The 17,320-nt window shown below is 40.8% G+C and overlaps 1 long non-coding RNA gene across 1 annotated transcript; it reads right to left on the reverse strand.

Annotated features, from left to right (window-relative positions):
• Nucleotides 1-2,218: 2,218 nt before the first annotated feature.
• Nucleotides 2,219-9,842, reverse strand: LOC310893200. Its single transcript, XR_014578807.1, has 3 exons — nt 9,006-9,842; nt 8,541-8,678; nt 2,219-2,623 (listed from the first exon to the last, which is right to left on the reverse strand). It is a non-coding gene; the product is annotated as an uncharacterized lncRNA (long non-coding RNA).
• Between the last annotated feature and the right edge of the window lie 7,478 nt (nt 9,843-17,320).

Consider the following 17,320-nt stretch of genomic DNA (forward strand, 5'->3'; position numbering starts at 1 on the left):
GGAGGGATTTGCTGGACCAAGAAGTCCTCTGAGCACCAGCATGAAGCAAGCGTAGCTTCCAGCAAATTTATGCCTCATAGCTATTAGAAGCTTATCCAAAGACGTGGTTGCTGTTTCTGCTTCTCTGCATTGTCTGGTCTCTAACAAGGCGTGAGCTGGCGCTATGCTTCTCCCTGAGCTGGAGCATTAAAGGTCCCTGTCTCCTGTTCCACTGCTAATTTTCACTGAGTGTAGCAATATATATGACATTTCCCCCACTGCCAAATTAGATAGGGATTGGTTAATGGGATCAATGTCTGTGGAAGAAAGGGTGCCGACAGACGTTCATGTGAGCATATATACACAGTGTAAGTGCATGAGCCTTATTTCATTACGTGGAAGTGGCCTACCAAAAAGACACTATCGTGAGGACAAAGCAGGCTGGTTTTTGGTTTGGTTTGGTTTGGTTTCAGTTTGGTTTTATTCATGGCTCTAACAATTCTGGTTCACGATAAATAAATAAATAAAAAATAGTAACAATTCTTGGTTGCTGAATGTGATTGTAATAAGTAAGATTTGGTTTTCTATGTGCATGCTTTCAGCATTTCCCATCCTGATGGGATATTTGATTTGTTAATAAATTATGTTCAGAGGTGAAGCTACATTTTCCTAAAGCAATCACCCATTAAAATTGTACAAGTGCAGGCAGGAAGAAAGTAAAGATTAAATAAGGTCTAAACCAAAAGCACTTTGAAGACCAAGTTTCTTACATTAGTTCCTCCTGGGAAATTTATAGTCACATTAATTACTGCCTTTTGCCTCCAAGTTCTTCTGCACTGTACTGCTACATACCTCCATACAAAGACACAGAGAGCATCTCCTTATTATCTGATACCAAACGAGGAAAGCAAAGCATGCTGCTACCCATAGTTCAAGAGAAAATTATATTTTGATCTTTCCTAAGCAAAGGAAAAATGGGGGTTATGATCTGGCCTTTTGAAGCAGCACCAGCTGACAGTGAAGCAAAACAGCACCAGACCAGCTCCGGAGCTTTGTCACGACAGCGAAGCCCCATGTTCTGCGTTGTTTAACCACAGATACACACACAAGCACAGGATGTTCTCACCCCAGCCTATAAATACTTATTGGCAACCAGAAATTGATAGTAGGGGACACCTGGATTCTGCAGATGGATTTATAGCCTGTCCAGCAGCTGGCAGTTAAGCAAGTGAGAGCAATTAACCACGTGAACACTTGGCTCAGGATTCTGCCTCCCTGGAAGTTTTAAAATCAAGAAGAATGGTCTTCCTAAAAGAATAGCAGTGGTAACTACAATTTTAATTGTAATAGATACCCTGTGTGTTGTGCAGTGTGGGAGATCAGAGGTGACTACAGTCCCTTGTGACCTTAGATGCAGTAGCTGATTGTAACTGCTCTTCGCTGAAGCTTTCATGTGCTTTGCTGGCCTGAGCTAGAGCTGCTGGGCCACCTCGTGCATGTCACGTACAATACCCACTTTGCTTCTGTTCTCCACACATCACCTCACTCACCTTACTTCCCTGCTTCAGAGCCAGGAGCAGCAGGAGCATCCCTTCTCTGCTCCTGTGCACAGCCAAAGGAGGTAGCAGAGAACGCCCTTCCCTCCAACCCACCTCGTACATACCCTTGCTTCCCAGAAGGAAAGGGGAGGAGAGGGTGTTCCCCGAGGAGCTGCCTCTGGATAGCAGTGTCCACAGGTTAAGCTGGAGCCAGGACTCCCATTTATCGCACTTACGTGGGCATATGGCTAAAAAGGTAAATTAGCCTCCATGAATAAAATATCTGTCAGGCGAAACAGAGTGGCGTACATTGCCTCTGAAATGCTCGCGTGTGCGTGTGCCAAGAAAGGCGATCTCCGGGCACTGAACATGCACAGAGCGGGGTTACAAAAGGCCGATTCTTCGCGCAAGCAGGGCAGGAGAGTGCCATGTCCCATAAAACAAATTGCTACTGTTCCAGCTCCTGAGAACAGGCGGCAGGAGAGGCGGCTATTGAGCGCGCCGACTATCTTACCCTCTGTGAGGATAAATGGCTGTCATAGAAAAGGCTGCTTCAGTATTTCTGGAATGCAGCAGGATAGTACATCAGGCTAGTGGGAACAGGTAAATGGACCTGATTTACTTATGCCAGAAAGGCTCTGTATTGCTGGATTTTGTTTTCCTTCCAGTAGCTGATCAGGTTTTTATAAGGTCAAGTGGCATTTGACTCCAAGCATTCAATCCATTAGGAATGGACAGGAATGAATTAGTCTAATGTCAGCTCAGGAAAAGATGCATTCAATACAGACATATTTTGTACAGAAAAAAAACATATATATATTTTAATACTGCCTCTGCTGCAGTTTCATATCAGTTATTTCTTAAATTCTTAGGAAATTCAGAGCTTGAATGACAGATGTTCTTTATTTTATTAAGCACAACTATTACACAGCATTACTTATTGCTTCTTAGTTCACTTCAGTGATTAGCATTTTCTGCACCTCTTGAAGCAATGAAATAGAAAAGAGAGCCGTAGGCAGCAGAGAAGCTCTTCCAACCTCCTTCATTCTTCTGCACAAGCATTCATTGCAAAAGCCAAACACAAAGCGGGTGTTTTCTCCATGTGCCTATTGTAAAATGCAGAAAGGAAAAACAGAAGCTCCTGAATGAAATATACCAAAAATAGTTTATTAGATTCATCTCTCACCTGATGAACAGATGGTTCAGTTTCAAATCTAGAGCTCCAAACTGTGCAGGGTTCTTCCAAGAAACCACAAAGAGACGGGGGATTCTGCTGAGCCTCTCACTCTTTTTCTGTGAGGTCTGTTCTGCTGTAGCCCCTTTCTGCCATTCTGCAACTGCATCTGCACCAAACCCAGACCTAAGTGGATGCCCACCGCACTGCCCGTCTTACCTGCTCCCAAGTAACACCAGTTCCTCTGCACAGATTAACACACACATCAAAAGGGGCCTCTACGATGCCTCTCCCTGAGCAGTAGGCTGATTCCTACCCTTGTGCATGAGTACCTTTGATGAATTTCCTTGGAGAAATGAAAGCTGAAAGGTAGTGCTTGGAGCAGCCTGAGAGATGAATTAGGAGTTGGGGATGGAAATTAGTGTAAAGGAACTCTCAGCAGACTACTAGAGAGTCACAAGATGCAGATGTCTCTTAGATGAGGAACAGTCCCACAAGGCAATTCCTGGGAGTCTCAGCACTGAAGCCACATGATATTAGATAACAGACTTATGAACTATTTTTCACAGATGGAGGGGAGAAATATAACCAAATTTGTCTTTTCAGCTCAAGTGGTTCTAACATTTTACTTCCTCTATACTCCTGGGGAACTGGTTTCACATATTAAGGATCCCAAACCGGCCAGTTGCATAACAAAGTCCTTATAAGCCCTGTTATACTGCTAGTGAGATGCAATTAGACAGAGAGCTACAGAAAGCCCTACCTAAATGCTGCCAAAAGAAAACTGAAATCACATTCTTTGCTAAGAGAACATGCATGTGTGATGGAAGGAGGTGTCGGTAGTGAGTACGGAGTTAGGTGTTAAAGCATCTCCTTATTAAATTGTTTGTTCTATGTCTAAATCACAGGTGTTTTTTTCTTGAATGTCCCCAATTAATTGTAATCCAGTCCCAGCAAAATCACTCTAACAGAACTGACTAAAGGAAACGTGCCAATAAAGCATGAATAGACATCAAAAATTAAATCTCACAGCTGGATTCATTACTCTTGCCTTTGTATCAGGTAAGGAAGAAATCAGGTTCAAAATTAACTTTAGTCTCATACTTTGAACATTGAGAATGAAACAAAACGGTGTTTTTGAAGTTTTATAGAAGGAAATCACCTAATCATGTATTCAGAAAGCAGTGATCCTGGCAATGTGAGGGAAAAAAAAAAAAAAAGAAAAAACAAGAAAGGAAGAAAAAAATATAGAGTAACTTGTAAAGGAGAATATTTTATGTGAACAGTGTAATTTTCCCAACTTTTTAGTTTTCCTTATGGCATATATTAATTCACAGAGTTCAGTTCATAATTTGTGCAATGCACAGATGTGCTCACACATTTCTGAAGTCAGTTATTTAGCTTCAACAATTGACTTTTGGGCCTAATAATAGAGCAAAAAACATCTTAGATTGTCCATTTTACATCCTCAAAAATGTAGGATGAATTTCTTTGATACTTTCTCTGGTGTCCAAACCATTTTTAGTGATATTGTCAGTTGCCTTACAAACCTTATGCTAGAGAGGGTTTGGTTTTGTTCTTTCCTTGGTTTATAAGTCTTGCTGAATACCTTCGTATTTTCTTCTGAGCGGTCTCTTCTCCAGTGTTGCCAATATTTTTGTAACTTATAAAAATATCTAATGACCAGATCTATAAAGAGGAGGAATCACCTGATTGTCCACTTTAATCTACAGCCCATATAATACCTGAGGAGAAAAAGACTGAGAATCCAAGAATGAGACTTTCAGAAGGCCCTATCCTGATTCCCTTAAAACTATCTTGTCTGCCATTTTCAAGATGCCACAACATTACACTTAAATTTTAAAATCTTTAGCTTGAGGTTTTATTTGGGGTGCATTGTCATCTCATCCATGTTTCATATCAGGAACCTGACATCTTTAGTCTGTGCGTGCATCTATGTATCTGTGACAGGAAACTGCTGTGAGCACAGTTCAAAGCCATTCCTTCTTATCATTCACGACTACTGTGGTCAATAGCTGTCCATACTGCTGTAGAATGTCTTACACTGAAGTCAGTTCCTGAATTCTTCTATACTGAGAAGTCAATGAAGGACATTTAAGAGCCCAAGTCATGTCTATGTAGTTTCCTTTATCTTCCACTTTGATCTCTTTCCTCCTACTTTTACCTGTAGTTGATCCATTGGTTAAAGGTATTCTGTACTGCATGCCTAGGTTATATAGGATGCATGAAAGAAAAATAGATAAACAGGATGACATGTTAGAGGTAACCTTTTGAGGTTATTTTGGCCAACATTTACCTGAAAGTGGGGCTGACTTCAAAGTTAGATTAGGCTGCTTCTGACTGTGTTCAGCTGAGTTCTGAAGAAGGAGACTCCCTACCCTCTCTGGGCAACCCGTTCCAGTGTTTGACCACTAGACCATATATGAAGTTGTTTTTTTTTTCTTTTTTTCTTTTTTTTTTTTTCTTATATATAAGCAGAATTTCCCATGTCGCAAGTTGTGATAGCTACATCTGTTCCTTTGTCTGCCTCCTCTGTAACCACCCCTTTAGTAGCTTCTGCAGACAACAATTAGGTCCCCTTCTTTCCACAGGCTGGGCAAAGCAGCTCCTTCAGACACTGCTCTCCACCAGGTTCTCCAATCTCCTCAGCATTGTGGTGACCCTCTGATGGACTCACTCGTTTGTTGGTGTCTTTCTTGTAGTTGCTGTTTGTCCTACTGTACTTGGCACCCAACAGGCATGCAACAGGCCCAGAGTGGGAGACAAACTCACACCTCTTCTGAGCTTGGCAGGAGCTGCTCTCTCTTACAGGGGAAAGGAGTGTTTAACATATTTCCCTCTCTAAGGGGCATCATCTCCCATCCCTACTGTGAGTCTTATTCTTTGGATGAGAAAAATGGAGTCTTAATAATATAGCCCTTATAAACAGTTCCTGGTGTTGAATGTTGGGGTCTAGCTGTTCAGTGGTGGAACTGAAAACATACCAAAAACATTTCTATGGCTATTAACCCAGCCATGACATTCTATTGTCTCATATCCCATTAAGACACAGAAGCAGCAAACTCAATAAAAATGCCTTACTGTGGTGTTTCAGAAGGTCCTGTCCCATGCCACCACCTCTAAACTTTCAATTCTTGAACATCTAATACCTATGAAGCTTGTGATATTTCTCCTCCCTGCTGTGAACTTTAGTTCTTGTCACTCACAGTTTTCATGCCACCCCACTGCTCTTCGAAAAAATAATAAAAAAAATCTACTGCTCTTGTCTTTTCTTTGTATTATTATTATTATTATTAATTTATTTATTTATTTTGTTGTGCTTTAATTACCTTAAATGAAACTAGGAGACAGTTCAGGCTGAGTGCCATTGATGCCATAGTAATAACTATGTACTTAACATATATTGCTGCATAAAGGTTTTATTTAACACAGTTTTTAACATTTCACTTGATGTTGTATCTTGTAAAATCAATTAAAGCTGTAATTATTCTTATGTAAAAAAATACTAATAATTAAATGGCATATGAAAACCAGACCAAACCAAACTAAACAAAACACTCCTCCTTGTCTAAATTCTGGCCTCATTTATCCTTTCTGCCTGCAATAAGCATTCACCTAAAAAAAAGACGCTGTTGCACATTAAGAAAGAAGAAGATAAAAATGCTTAGATGCACTGAGGGGTGTTATATTAAAGACAACCCCCCAAATAAAAGCAGACAGAAACATTAAAAGCATATTGCTTTCCAGATGCAGAAATCTGATGTATTGCATAGACATTGCTCCCTCTAATGGGAAGTTAGTGTTAAAGTTGCATGTAGAGTCTGCCTAATATGATCCATAAACATTTGTGGATATGGCTCACACCACTTTCTGGAGGATTTCTGTTTTTGTTTACTCACACTGGAAAAGAAGTTATCATAATTCACAGAGGGGATGAGAAGACGAATGCTGTAGCAGGGGAGAAGAGCTTGTGAAGAGCAGGATTCACTGGGCAATGGTTAAGAGAAGAGAAATGTTATATGTCATATGAACATGAGAGACAAATACAAACAGCACGCACAGGTAGAGGGAGCCTAGTGAAGAGGCCACAGAAGATGCAAAAGTCTACAGAAGTGGTTGCACAGAAGTAAAGCTAAATTTCAGAGAGCACCAAGAGATAAAAGGTGAAAGAAAGGAGTGGAACAGACCCAGAGTTTTGGAGTTTCAATCCGTGGTATCATGATAATGCACCTACTTCTGTTTATTTTCTGTTTCAAGTTGCAAATCGGTTGGGATTCTGATGTATTCATGTGAAGTCCTTGGTTATTCTTGGACTTCAGGAAAGAACATTAACTGAGGGGATTTGGTTTTGCTTTTTCCCCTAATTCTGTTTTTGCCGGGAAAGATCTTAAAGCACCATTGGATCTCACCTCTGATTCATCCTTTCCAACCTGACCTCAGAGGAGCCAGGGACCAAGACCCAGCTTGGGAACTGCAACTCTGGCCTGAAACTAACAACAATTACCACAATTACCATCCACTTCCCGCAAAGCTGGAAAAACAGAACCTCAGCTTTCTTCCATGTTGCCTTGGCTATCTTCCCTTCAATGCAGCACATCTTGTCCAGGTTTGTTGCGGGAACTTACAGGACAAAGCTCGCAGTTGGGAACATATTGGCTGCCACATTGATATTCCATCACTTAAGAAAAGGGTTAAGAAACGAACCTAGCATTGTAATTCACAAAGAAAGTGTGTTCCAAAGTCCTCTGAAGTCAGTGAAATTAAGCCCACCAACGTCACCGAGTGCTGGCTTAAGTCCTTAGTAAATACAGTATTTATAAAGGAATCATTGTACGTAGTGGGTGAAAAAAAAAGATGTCTCAATAATAAGAAACCACAACTGAGGAAGGAGTAGAGGCAAAGAATGAGGCAACTCCTCCTAGAAGAAGGTAAGTAAGTTGTCATACTCTGATGTGCCTTTTACTCCTTGAAGCACTATTGCCTCCACAAGTTTCTTTATCCTTGGTGGATATTCATTGCTTCTATTCCTGACAGCAGTTGTACTATACACACTGTTAAATTAACACTATAATTTGCATAATGTGCCCAAGAAGAGTTTCTCTAGTCCTTCCGCAGGTACAGACACATCTAAACACACTGGCACCACAGTGTGTACCCTCCTCTTGTGCAGAGAAACAGCCTGTGGAGAGATGAGACAGCAGCACTGTGAGTGTTGGAAGTAGCATCCCCTGGATCTGACTGCTCTTGGGATTGGTTTAATAAGGTTTAATTTTAATTTTAATTTTTAATTGGTTTCTTTGTACTCTGGGGAAGTATCTAGTACACAGTGTCTTCCCATTAAGGTCTGAAGGGTGCAGCCACCACCACCTTATGTGAAACTTAGTCCAGTGGGTTGGAACAAATGTTCATAATTTTGCCTAACCGAGGACACCATTATTAAAATGCTTAAATGTATTAAAATGTATTTTATGCTTAAATTAGACCACATAAAATGGGTTTGCATGACAGCTTGTCAAGCAAGCTCACTTCTTGTTAATGGCCTGGTCTCCTCTCTCTCCTCCCAGGGAGATCCACCATATAGGCTTTCAGATGTCAGTGGACATGCTTCAGATGCCATAAATTTAGGGAACCAAGTTCATAGTCGGTGAGAATGTTCATCGGTCATAGAAGAAACACTTCTCCTTTGCCTGCTTCTCTGCATGCACATGCTTAATATAAGAGATACACGAGGAAGAGTTTATTTGTTCACTAAATAATATAGTTCTTTATGCAGTCAGTCAACAGGAACAGCCCTGCATTTGTAGGTGTGTAAACATACAGGCTTTTACCTGAGATTGAAGAGCAGCTCCCAGGTGGTCTCTGTGCAGCTTCTCTCAGTTCTCTCTCATGCCACCAGAGAAAATCGGTGCTTGGATGAGAGGGTGCCCACTGCCATGGCTCTCTCCAAGTATTGCAGCAGAGCGGCCCTGTAGGACAGTAGGAGCTGTGGCAGTGCTGCCCATGGAGCATTCGTTTTTTGGGAGACTGCACCTGCCTGATTTGTTAATAGGTATTTACTCGTTACATCACCTTATTTTCTTAAGGAAACATCAGCAGCCAGCATAGTACTGAGAGTTTCCAGCAGGGAGCAGCATTTATTCATCTGTGAAGGAGAAGAGGCTGCAGCCTGAAAGGATCAGGCTGGGATAGACGCTCAGGAATCCCTCGCTTTAGAAAAAATGTTTGCAGGTGGATGGACAGCCAGTGCTGTGAGGGGTGTAGGAGGGAGGAAAGGTTAAAGACATGGCACTCACCTCTCTTGTCCTCTTCATTGGCGTGATGCCTCTTAGAGAACAGATTGGTATTTGGGGTGAGGGATCGCTTGCTCAGAGGCAGTGCTGGCAGAGCAGCTGGATCAAAGCATTCACATTTAGGGAAATATTTTCGTCAAGAAGTTCACAGTGTTCTCTTTGGTTCAGAATGACTACTTCAAGGACTGCAGAAACAGAATAAACTCTCACTAATAATATGTGCATAATATTACCAGCACCCTAACACTATAGCATACTTTTCTCTTGGAAAACTAGCAATGTCCTTCATCCATCTAGGCACTGTCTGCTTTGAAAGTTTTTTATATCAAAAATACCTTTCTAAGGAACTCTTTCTTTCAATGAAATCTTAATTTAATTTTAAAGCCAAAGTCTCAGACAGTTCAATATCTCACAATATTACATCTTTGAATATGATATGAAATAAATCTTTGAGCCTTCCACAGGGGCAGAGATAATCACACTGTGAACAGGTGCAAATGAAAGTATTTTAGTAGTTGGAAACTATAGCAGAAAATCCTCTTCACTATGTAAACAAATTTCTATTAAAACCAGTATTATAACATTTGCTGCCAAATGTGTGTTCATAGAATTACTTTCTGCCCATTTCTTCCCACAGCTACACATAAGACATTTTTACCTAGCCTACTTTTTAAAGCAGGCCTGTCTGAAACCTTCCCAGCAGACAGTGACAGCCACTCCTTTTCCATATTACCAAAACCACGCACCCCACTGACACCATTTGTGGTACTGATGCAACACTTCCTACCTATACTCACACCAGTCCACCCGTCTCAGCTCTACGTGGCAGCATCTTGCTGCTTGCCCTCCTGAGAACTGGCTGCATCCCAGCTGTGGGATCTCAGAGCGGGTGAGCCAGTTCAAGCTGAGATAGATAACCGCTATAATCTATGTAGACGTACCCAAACAGGCTGTTTTCCATCAGGGTAGATCACAAGAGCAGTGAAGCTAAAACACCATGTGCTTGTGTGAGGGCTCTACAAGACACTGGGGCTCTCTGTGTGTCTGATAGGTAAAGCCTGACACCTCAGGCTTTCAATCCCCAAGTTAAGTAGAGGAAAGCAAGTCTGATCCTACCTCTTACTGGAATGTTATATAATTTTCTAGTGCCCTGGAGTTCCCTTCAATCAGAAATGTGCATAGCCACAAATTAGATTAAACTGACTTTTACAGACATATTTACTTTCATCATACTTATTCTCTTCATGTTTCTAAAAGTTTCTTTTAATAAGATTGTTATGATCATTCCATTTTCTTAAATATGCATTGCCACATCTTCATTTGCCTAAATTTATTTTTTAAGTATAAACTTTCTTTGTGTAAACTTAACTTTGCATGTTCTGGACTCATAATGCTTGGTTCTGAGATAATAACAACATTCCTGTAATATTTTTTAATCCTCAAGTTACTATATTCTTCTAGCAGTAACTCCAGATTAATGTATCTTTGTTTCCCAGTATCTCTTAAGCGTTTTTAAATAATTAAAACTGTGCGCATGTTCTCTGTATAAGAAGCCCAAATCCAGTACCAACATTGTCTTCCCACTGATTCGAAAACTGGCAGTCTTAGCACCAAATTTCTTTTACATTTTTGCTCTGAGGAGCAGAACTATCAGCACAGAAGAGCCTCACAAAACATCACCAACACAACTCCAATGGCAGCAATGCTGCAATACTGATTTTATGCAGTGGACAATGTACATTTGTAAACCTCTCTCTTAATTTGCAATTTGGAGACCAAGTACACATAGCTGAATTAATTAAGAGGCTTGTGAACAAGAAAGCTAGTATGTGACTTGAAAGTAGGTAGGTGCAAGGGGCACATACACAAAATGTGGAGGAATAGTCTTGCTGGGTAGATGTATAGCCTAGCCCAGAGCCACATCTCCATCAGCCACCAAAAGCAAATACCTAGGTGAAGAGCACAGGAGCAGCACAAGGACCTGGCATTACATCCCTCAGCACTCTCATAGTGTCCAGCACCTTACGGCTTGGGAACTTGCTGGGGAAGAGACGTTGTCTTCATATTAGTAACCTTCAGCAAATTTTGTCTTCAACAATCAATCCAACTTCTCCTGAACTTGTGGGAGCTGTGTTCCTACAGTCTCCTGTGTCGAGGAGTCCCACAGCTCTCTCACACCCTGAGCAATAAGCTGCCTCCCTTTGTCTGTCCTGAATCCATTACATGCTAGCTTCATTTGATATCCTGTTATTCCACCAGGAAAGGTGGCAAAATGCACACACCTACTCCATTCCACTGACCTAATAGCTCACCTTTCTTGGTGGTTTCCTTGCTGTGCTGGACACTTGGCTGTTCCTTCGTTGCAGTCACTCCCTGCAGTGACCTCTGCCACCAGGCATTAACAGTAGGACAGCCAAGAACACCAACTTAGAGCTACCAAAGCCACTAGGGCTATGAGCATGACCAGCCCCTAAGGATCTGCCCCTCTGCTCAGAGCGGCGTCACGCCAGCAGCTCTCGAGGAACCTTTCCAGCCCTGCTGCTCAAGCTGCACAAAACCCCAAGGTTCTTTGTCTGCAGCACATGCTGCAGTGTGGTGTGCTAATAGCTGAACTCGAGTTAAATGAACCACAGCCTAGCCACAGCGGCACGGAGCTCAGCAGAGGGTAATTTACCCTGCCTCTTAGCAGGGATCCTAAAGAGTCATGACAGGTCCAAGTAATCTGTCAGAGAGCAGCCTGACAAGCCAGCAGGCTCTCTCTGGATGCTAATGCCTTACAAACAATAGACTCATTATATGCAAATTAACAGAAGAGGTGCTGATTGGCCACTGCATCTACAGGGCCAACTGCTCCACGTACGAGTTAGTCGGGTCTTTGCTTGAGCTGCCCTGAAATCTGCAAGTTTAGAGAACGAAGTTCCGGCGGCCTGCACCTTTGTTGGGAAAGGACCGGGTTTAAAGCTGGAAACAGTGCTCAGCGAGTGAAGTCCGTGGGGGAAACAACACTAACAAATTGATTCAGACACTCGATTTCTGAAGCAGCCCTGGTTTTAATTAATTTTAATTCCCAACTCCATTACACATTTACTCGCTGAATGTCAGAAAATCCATCTGAATCCACGGAGTGAGTTCTGTATTTGTGGAACAGATATACTGTTTTTTTTTTTATACATTACACAGAGCCCTTTCTTACATCGGAGTCCAAGCTGAGCCGTATGAGCAGGGCTGCAGCAGGACACTGCATGAGAAACTGGAGCGGGTTCCCACCTTGGTTCAAAGCTGAACACAGAGCTGCAGTCAACTGCTTACTGTTTTCTCCAGCGATATTCGATTGTGGGAAGGTTGTGAGTCTTCTGATGCCAGTGTGCAAAGCTGATCTTAATTAAAATATTCCATTGAAAATGTTTCATAAGATAGGAATACAAGGCTGACGCCAGTCTGTCACAATTCACTAGACCACTTGAAATCTGGAAGCAGCCTGGCAGGTCAGGAGCTGCTGTTGCTGTACTGCAGCCAAGTGGAGTCCCGGACACAAGTTTTGGCTTCTTGAGGGGTGTTTTTGTCTTTTTTATTTTTTTTTTTTTAAAGCACACAATTTCCAATGTGTTTATAGTGTTTTTAGGTAGATAAGAAGCCTGTGGGGTCTCTATGACCCTGATCTATTCACGGTAACAACATGTAGGCTAAGTAAATATTGACTTCCACAGACGTGGCAGGAGACAGAGCAATTTTAAAATCAGATGTATAGGGGGTGCATCTAGTTACCCAAATACACACATCTATTTCTGAAAATCTCAACCAGAGCACCATTTTGTAATATGTCCTTAATTTAAACAACAACAACAAAAATCCCATCCCTCTTCCCTGGGAAAAATATCTACATAACTGGGAGGCTCAAGGCATCTACAGCAGATGTACGCATTGGTGAATATGGGGTTCACCTGCATTACTGTTGTGTTCCCATTTTTGATTTTTTTTGCCTAAGAAAGTACTTAGCACACAGGACCTCCAGCACCAGTGCTGTTACATCAATGATGACCATACCATACAGCGCACAGAACCCTTTGCAGGCTTTTCCTAATTAAAGCTAATACTAAACAGCTATTTCAGCTGTACACATAGGATAGGGGAATGTGACTCAGCCGACATAAAAAATATTTTGCACTTACATTGTGCTCTCTTTCCAAAGATTTCAGTATGCTTTCCAAAGGAACTAATTTAGCCTCACAATATCCCTGTGTGCTTATTGAAGGAACAATTTCCCCCCACTTACTGATGGAAACATTGGCAAAGAGGCTGTAGACCTAATTTTCAGATGTTTTAAGTACAGAAATATGCATGCAAAATGTAGGCATATAGCTGAAAACAATTCTTAATTTCACTAACTAAACATGCAGATGACCAGCCAAACACATGAACGGTCACTTTAATCCACATCCAGCTGGTTTTGGCCAAGATAGGCATTTAAAAAGCATGTATATTTGTAACCCTTAATAACCTGAACTTCAAGCTTTAAGGTTGTGAAGGAAACCCGTAGGTTTATTTGGTGATGTCTTGCAGGTATCTTTGCAGATCCTGCCTGCTTTCCTACCAAAATATATGTCCTTTTAGACAAAAGCCATGAGTGTTCTTGAATCTTCTGAAGCAAGAGATCGATCACTAGAGATCTTCAGTGATGCTGTTGGTGATGAGAGCAGTGAGGATCTTTGTAGAGCACAAGAATACAACACACTGAGAAGTCACACACTCTGGTGGACCTACCCCAAAAATTATAGGAAAGGAAGAGCTGGAAAGACAGATAGCCTTTTTCTATGCAAAGTTTTGTAAAAGAAATTGTTTTCACATAATGCAAAGGGTTCTCCTTTCCTTCTCTCTCTCCCCTCCCCTGCCCCCCTCCCCCCCCATTTTTATTATATTCTGAGTAATTTCCCATCTAAAATTCTTTTTCTTCCCTCCACAGGCCACCATCCCCAGAAGTATCATATTCAGCCTTCCTCTGACTGGATTTTTGAATGATTATTTTGGAGTCTGGCTTTATCTCCCCTGAGTCTCATATCTAGGGATCAGCAAACTGGCTCATATAACTTAGAAACTGACCTGAACCATAATTCAGAACTAAGGAAATGTTTTGAGGTTAAAAAAATCAGTGTATATTTCACATTCATACACCTCTCTACATCCACCTCCTGGAATCAGCTAAATGCCAAATGATGCCAGGTTACCTGGTGCCTGAGGAATTTGGATACTGTTTTGAAAGCCCTGGGGGTTTACAAAACATCTCATTTCTTCGGTCCATTTTTCTACACCAAATTAACAATTGTTAGTGATTGTTGTGGAGAGTTTTTTTGTCTGTTTTGTTTTGTTTTCCCCTTTTGTCATTTTCTTTAATTCAGTTGTGCAATAACATCTAATTTGTTTCATATTTGGAACTATATGAATCAGGGGCCAGTTTCAAGAGGACAATCAGAAAGAAATAAAAAATCCAAAGAAATTAATGGAAAGGAGAACACAACATTTGTTCTCAACTTCCAAACCCACTTCCCCCTCCCTCCCTCCCCCCCCCCCGAATATTTATATATATATATATATATTTTTTTTTTTTTTCTTGCAGTTTTCACTGTGTCATTTATCCTAGATGAGAAATTTGGCATGATTATTTTGTTCTGTCCCTCCTTTTGCAAATGTGTAAAGATATGTAATCCCCTACATCTTTTATACAGATAGCACATACACATAAATCTAACCTAAAGGCTTTCTATATATCATTTCTATCTTCAACTTCACATTAGGTGGACCTAAACTTACACGGCTCCACACCTCTGAGGGGACATAGATGCCTCCCAGAATCATTGGCTGGGTTTTGCCAAACTGTCATCTGTTTTGCCTGATTTATGTGGCATCTAATCTCCACTGCTCACTTTAGAGTAAGACTGTGTAAACATGCAGGCTCCTTCTCTAAAGGGGAAGAGAGATATTGGAGAATCAGCAGAGTAGTTTTGTTAGTTCAGCAGCTACAAGGTGGCCTTTTATTTTTTATTAATTATGTTCCAGTTAGCAATGACACCACTAAAATGCTCTCGTTACACTCTGTAAGTCCTTTTCATGATACAGAGTGTTGTTCCTTGAACAAAGGACAATTGCAGACACAGTTTCATCACGACAGAAAGAAGTACTTGATATCATAAGTTCCTGGCGTAGAACTTATTTCTGCTTTCACTGGAAGAAACAGGAATTTTGCAATTGATTTCAAGGGAAGTAGTCTCAGGTCCTCAGCTACTACAGCAGTTTTAATATCTGCTAATGTGATTTATTTATTTATTTATTTTTGAACAGAAGTTCATCTGTTTGCATCTGTGTACACCAAGTTAACAAGGCTTATTTGGAGTGCAGAGCTGGGCTGACATGATACTGCTGAAATAACAGATGTTCCAGTGGTTGACTAGGCATCCAAAGTGATAAAATCAAAACTTGCACGTCAACTAGTATTTGCTTCAAACATGATAAAACATTGCCCTGTTGTCTGTCTTTCTCTGCTCATGGCTTTACAATCATATTAAAATCTGAGAGAAAAAAAATAATAATGCGCAGTGTCTACAAACTGTTCTTTAAAATAACCTTTTTGCTTTAACTATTCATTTACCAACACAGCTGCTGCTGTAACCTTTGGCTCTGTTAAAGTGTTTTGCTTTCTATCCCATCAGCCCTTAGTGTAACTGCTAAGAGAAGGCACTTAGCAACACTTTAGAATTTACAGACATTGGTCAAAACTGTTGGACATGACCTTGCCAGAAGACATATGACTAATAACAAGAGAATGCTCACCTAAATGGAGGTACTGCCATTAGCAACCTTTTTTTTTTTTTTTTCTTTAATGATTGCAGGCCCAGGATCAAGACCTATTGAATATTAATTTGATTTGACAATTTTATTAGCATTTCAGCTCCACCATTTGTAAGTGAAGCATCTTTCTTATATGTTAAAATGTACTGTTGGCTTTTGGCTTTGGCATTTGAGGAAAAATAGAGAAGTTCACAGATTTAATAGAACAACAGTAAGACTCAAGTGTTTTCCAGGGAACTCAGACACGTGTCCTCCTACATTTCAGCAGTGTTAATTCAATTAGTCTGAAACTAATTCAAATAAAGCATTATGGTCCACAATGGTGGAAGTTCTAGGGTCTTCGTTTGAAAGCATTTTTATCCCCATGAAAACTGAATGCCAAAAGCTAACTTAAATTTTCCTGCAACAGTATAAAGAGGCAGATCCAATTCCCACTGCAGCTCACAGAGTCATTTCAATTACTCCTCCAGTATGAACAATTTATTATGACAGTGTCTCACTCTTCATTGACCCCTGTTCAATTTATCTTCAGCAATAATACCCCCACTCCCAATCTCTGTGTTAAACTACTTACTACTGAACCAATTTCCCTCTCTTCACCTATTCTTATCAATTTCATGATTTGTTCTCCTTCCAACCACTTCAAATTGGCCTTCATCAGATCTCGGTGATTGATTTCATCTCAGTTTGCCAAGATGTAATTCTAAAGTTGATTGGATTTTCAGTCCTCCCAGTTTTCCTTCACCCACAATTTGAAGCCTGCTATTGTCAGCAAGGAAAACGTTGGGAACTTTAAGTTGCTGGCAAATGAAGTAGAAAAATGTGTGCAGACTTTGATTATTGGAACATTGGGAGCTTATTTTCTTGCATCTTTTCTTTATGGATGTCAGGGATAATGTAAGAAGAAACTCAGAGCCACTTTGTCATTCACAGCTTTGGCAGCTGATTCCTTTAGAAAAGCAGCTGCTACTGCCAAGGTTTTTTATTGCCAGTGAGTACCACCAAAAATTACTGGAGGTGCAGGATGCAGGGGAAGAATAAGTACTCTATTACTTGACTGACAAATGTTATTGTTTTATTTGCAATTAACTAAGAACTCCTAAAGAATATACCTTGGCATAATGATATAGCAATCACTTAAACACCCTGCTGAATTAGGTGTCAGAAATGGCACTCAGAACTAACTCAGCTATAAATTGGAGGGAGCTTTAATGGCTAGAAGCCTATTCCAACCAGTATTAACACAGAATTTTACATCCTCAAAGTCCTGGGCAAACAAACTCATAGGCTTACAGTTATCCATAAATCTGTTTCAATATACTTTCATGGATATCACTATCAGTGTGCACAAGTCCTGTGTCCACTGTAGGTTCACACTCACAGTTAAGGTGCTGCAGCTGAAGACATTTACAGAGGTGATGGTGACAGGTCTAACAGCGCTGCCGGTCTCCATGCACTGGTGTAAGAATGTAGCTGTC

Source organism: Anser anser (genome assembly GCF_964211835.1).
Source record: "Anser anser genome assembly, chromosome: 2".
In the NCBI taxonomy this organism is placed as follows: domain Eukaryota; kingdom Metazoa; phylum Chordata; class Aves; order Anseriformes; family Anatidae; genus Anser; species Anser anser.